Below are 5,611 nucleotides of genomic sequence, written 5' to 3'. Positions count from 1 at the left end.
GTTAGCACTTAGGGTTTCATCGATTCACCAAAACTAAACTAGAGCTTTCAGCCCTGAGCCCCTCAAAGCCTGTGGGCTCCCCAACGTTGCCCTGCAGGTGCGGCACTGTCAATCGCTCCTCCGACATGGTCACGCACGGGGCGTGACGCAAGAAGACAAACTCCTCCGCTAGCTTCAGGGGCTCGGGGGCTTCTGGGCCTGGGCATCAGCCCCTCAAACTGACCGCCTTAGCCACAAAGAAGCATCTAGAAGGCGCACCTGGTGGAGGCCGGTCCAAGCCGACATAGCCTGACACTCAATGTGTTAGAACAGAGCAGCTGGACGACTCCCAAAGCTTCTTTGGCTCCACGACATCGCCAAGGTCCACACGACCCTGCTGTAAGATCCTCCTAGACTCTGGTACATGTAGACCATAGGCTTAACTCCCCCAAACCACCATGTACCCGACCCACCTCAATATATAAGGGGAGGTCAGATCCTAGAGGGGGAAGGGTGATCTGAAATAGATCATTCGATCCCTGTCCTCACCGAGCAGCTCAAGATCTACACCGAGAGCATAGCCACCCCAAGTGGAGTACCAAGAGCTCCTCCCCCACTTCCATCATCTTCCTCCTCTCCGACAAGGGGGAAGTCCTCACCGGCGACGAGGTTTCTTAGGATCAGCACCGAGAAATCCCCTACTAAATCTTTCTTACACTCTGTTGTAACCCCCCTAGATTTTGGGTGCTCTTGAGTATAAGGATCATCAGCTGCTTGATGTAGGCCCCTGATAGCCTGAACCTAGATAAACCGTTGCATCTCCTCTGTGATTTTTGTATTCTTGAATCTACCGGGCCATCGAAGACGCACACTCTGACACCCGACGAACAACAATGCTTACCGCAGTTTTGACCCCATGACAGCTGGCGCGCTAGGTAGGGTAGCGCGTCAAGTGTGACCCTACTCTATGGTGGCCGGAGCCACCCTCCTCGTCGTCAGAGCAAGCGGCGCCGCCCCAGATGGTGGCGTCCGCTTCCCTAGTGAGTTCTCCGTCACGGCCGGTGCCTTCGCTCCGGGCTAGGTCCTTAACTTTGGGAGCCTAGCCTACGTCGCTGACTACTATGGTGAGCTCCACCCGCTCCAGGAGGCTACGTCGACAAGCAACGAGCCCTCGATCCTTCCCTCTCTGTCGGGCCTCGTGGGAGCAGATCTTGAGGTCCTCACCCGGCAGATCCGACGCGGTCTAGGCCTGACCCCCACCTTGTCGGACTGGTGCTAGATGTGCTACACATTGGCTGATTGTCTACTCCCTCGACGCTACCAAGGAGATGGCGTTGTGGCTTGGGCGCACTCTGCCATGGCCGCATTGTGCAAGGGATGACCGTTCTGGCAAAGTGGTTGACACTCACACTAATTGAATAGCTAAGTTCCCAAACTTCTAGACCTCTTTCGATTCACTCTTTGCTTTTTGATGGCCAATCCCCTGGTCCACTGGGGAAGGGCTCGTGTGCGCCACTCAGATTGCTCTGCTTCCAGGAAAAAAACATGGCTCCGGCGGTCCCTCATCTCACCTGGCCGACACCAATATTGGCATTTCTTAGCGCAATCACCAAGTATGGAGATGGAATCCATCCCTGGCAACGGTGCCAAAAATGCCTGTTGGTATTTCTTAGCACCATCACTAAGATTTAGTAAACCTTAGCGACGCCACCAAGAAACACCAACACAATAATTCTTAACGATTACAGAAACAATATCCGCAAGCGTACGGATCTATCGTTGTAGCATTTCACCCGAAAGTATTCAGGGTATCGTTATTTATATTTCCCCAAAGGAAGGCATGGTGTAAAGATTCTAGTACGGATATGAACAAGATTACATGCTTGAAAAGTGAACCAAAGTTTATGATAGGGGTAAACATGGTATTTCTATGATAGTGGACACACACTTGAACCAACCTCAAGGATAAAAGAGAAACAAAGAATAAAAAAATATTCCTAAGTGGAGCAGGCTTGTTCTAATATTGCCATGCAAAGAACAGTTGATGATCATACAAATTACATGGTTAGAGCTAGACCTAAGTGTAAGATGGACGGGGAGATCTTCGAGCACTGGTCTGCCAGCAAGCGCGAGAGACTTTACGAACTCCTACATGAATAACCGAACATGGGGGATTACAAGGGACGGATAGGAATGTCACCACCTACCACCTACCCCTCAACTATGGAGCACCATCATATCCGAAGGCTTCCGTGCACCCGGGCACCACGCTCGTGTACAAAGAAACTACCCATATCCCCTAGGACTCCAACCCTACGGATCGACAAGCATAGGACATGGGCAAACCCAAAGAAACGACGAACTGCCACCTCAACTTAGCTCTACTTCTAATCATACAAGTTATATGAATGATTAAGCATAAAGTTCTACATGTTAAGTTCATAACATAGAAACTATATGGTAGTTCATATGTCAGGATCATAACATGATTACTATACTCTAGTTCATAAGCATAACTATATTGATAGAATGAGAACAAGGCTATAGAAGAACTCTTCATATCATTCATACCAAGGTTGCTCTTCTTCCAAGGAGCAAAGCTCTCCTTGATAGCTTTGCTAGCTCCAAAGACTACTAAAAAGTAAAAGATTACAAGTGGAGATGTGAGGTGTAGAGGCTCAAATGGTGTGTGTGTGTGTGTGTGTGTGTGTGTTGAGAATGAACTCTACCCTCCTACTTATACTAGCTGGAGGTCGGTTTGGCGCTGAAAAATAAGGAAACTAGCCTAAACCGCCTCTAGGAGCATTAATGGCACCGCCTGAGGCAGCTGGGCCTAGGCCGCACCGCCTAAGGTACGGGCACACCCAGGGTGCGGCCACACCCTGGCTGGCTCGCCTGGCCACCGCCTTTGCCAGGTAGGCTGGTGGCTGGGCCTAGGCTCCTCCCTCGTCGGTGCTCGGCCCCGATTTATTGTGTAGGTGGGCCTTCTTTCTTTATTCCATTGCGCATTTCTGTTTTACGCTTTTCGAGTTGCACCTTTTGTCTTGTTTTCCACTTGTATTCAAATATATGTCCTGCAAAACATGAATCTTCCAATACAAGTGGAACTATGTCAATAATAAGTGCATATGTGTTATAAGTTTGTTTATTTCTCCTGTTTTGGATATTAATTGGCGGTCAGATTTGGTCGTTAAGAACCGCCAACAAAATCCCCCAAGCTTAACCTTTGCTCATCCCGAGCAAACAACTAAGTCATTGGTTGTTGATCAGGGGTTGCTACTATGCCGAATATAATTCATAAGTGTCATGCTTATAACAAAGTATTCTTCCGTAATTTAAATAAGTTGGCATTTTTATCGACCCTTTTCCTTGATCCCTGTAGGGCTTATAGCTTTTTCAAGTTTTTGGGCGGTTGCAAGATAGAACGGTTATAATAGAATTACCAATCATTCGTTCTTCGATCAACTGTCTATCCAGAGGTTTTATGAGTTTTGCAAAATAAATGTAAGTTCCTCAAATGATTCACTCGATTGCTCAATATGTATAAAATCTCACCAAGGCATTTTGATATTTTGCCTTCTTTTCATCCTACCACTAATGGCTCTTTTGTGGAGTTTTGGGTAGGTATGAAACTGAGGCATACTTCACTAGAGCAGGACTGGGTTGAAATCTCAGTTGGGAAACTCCTTTTAGTTCCGGTTGTCCAACCGGGATTGTGAATCCAGGACTAAACCCCCCCCCCCCTTTAGTCTCGGTTCTGGGAACTAGGACTGAAAGTGGACCTTTAGTCCCGGTTGCTATTACCAACCCGGACTAAATGGCCCCCCAGACATTGCACCGGGGCTGGCACATTTAGTCCCGGTTGGTGTTTACAACCGGTACTAAAGGTTCCTTTATTTTTTCCATTTCATTCCTTTTCATTTTATGGTTTCTTTTCAATTCAATTCTTTTTTGTTCTGATTAGCTTTTCGTATACAATTCTACGCTGCTAATATACGTCCATATATACATACGTATAAGGTTCCGTTCGGACATTATACATAAATAACACACTAAAATGTATGGAACTATATCTATACAAAAATTTCAAGAGGTTGTGCATGCATGAAATATGTACATATATAATAAAGTCACAAATGTACTCATGTCCTTGGAATTTATTGCAACCTTAATCTTCCGTCGTTTGGCTACTAGGTATGAATTCTTTAGGGTCATAATAGTACGCGCCCTTGGGATCTTTGACCTGCTCCAAAAGAAATCCTGACAATGCCTTTTGAATTGCTTTGATCTGGTCACATCGCAGGACCTTTTGCTTCCTCCATTCAATCTTCAATTCAAATAAAAGCAAAAGTATGAATATATATATATATATATATATATATATATATATATATATCAACACAATGGTAATAAATAAATTATGTACATACTAATCTTTATGATTTATATAAAACAAACACAAGCATTGAAGGACTCATTTGGATTAAGTGTGTAGGCAGTTATTAAACGAGAAATGAGAGGGCACTTCACCACGGCACCACGCTAAAATAGAATCTAGAAACTAAAGTTAGAAAAAAAAGAATCTAGAAACTCAAAATACTCAACATGCAAGGTCAGAAGTGGACCTAGAAAACAATGTTTTCAGTAAAAACCAAGACATCAATTCCGTCATGTGCTACCAGTTTTGCGCTAACTAATCTTAGAAATACCGTAGCAAAAAAATAGTAGAGACCGACCACACTTATCGGTTTGGTCTCGTACCTCGCTCAAGCAGGATGTCGAGGATCTGATGAGAGTTGCTGGAGCTTGCTGCGGAGTGTTTCGGCGCCCACCCCTCCTCGTCCTGCGTGTTCAGCGCGTCACCACCGCACTGCGCAAGCACGAGCACCACCTAAACCCAGGGAAACACCGCAAAGCTGTCAAAAACTCTAAACCCAGTGTTCGCCTAGAGAATAGATAGAAGGCTGTTTGCATGCCTGGGGAATATATATGACCGGGGCAAGGGGATGCGATCGAGCACGTCGTCGTCGCCGAACTCGGTGGCGGCGTGGGATCCACGGCAGACTGCTCGTTGGAGGCGTCGGCAGGGTTCTCGGCGGGGGCCGGCAGGACTTGTGCTCGTTGGCAGCGTCGGCGGGGTTAACGCTATATATGTGATGTGATGATATGTGTGTTGCTTCTCCGGCGAGCGCGAGGGCTAGCGCGAGTGTGTACTGTAGCAATAAATTATTTTTCTCTCTTCTATTAGAACTAGGAGTTGGTAAAGCCACTATTTTTGCTTCACCGGTTCCAGCTCCTCCACGCATTGTGTATGTCACTATTACTGTTTGATGTACATCAAAGTACAATCTTCCTTTCAATTTGTATGCAGCATCAAGGGGTCTATTTGATGTGGCAATTGCTGTAAATCACGACACAAGTATTATTTTCATAATTTGCAATGTGCCCTCTCTTTCCCTGATTCACCATGTTTAGGGCCGTTCCTTCTTTTTAGCAAGGTTAGGGCCGTTCCTATGGCCCCTTGCGATAGAACAGTTTACCTGTGTGCCACAACAGCCCTAAAACTTTAGCCCATCAGACCGAATAGCCCAAGTGTATTTCATTTTCGAAGTCCATGGCGAGTCGTTGTACA

This window comes from Miscanthus floridulus, chromosome 8 (genome assembly GCF_019320115.1).
Source record: "Miscanthus floridulus cultivar M001 chromosome 8, ASM1932011v1, whole genome shotgun sequence".
NCBI lineage: Eukaryota > Viridiplantae > Streptophyta > Magnoliopsida > Poales > Poaceae > Miscanthus > Miscanthus floridulus.
The sequence above is the reverse complement of the archived record's forward strand: the minus strand, read 5'-3'. Positions refer to the sequence as shown.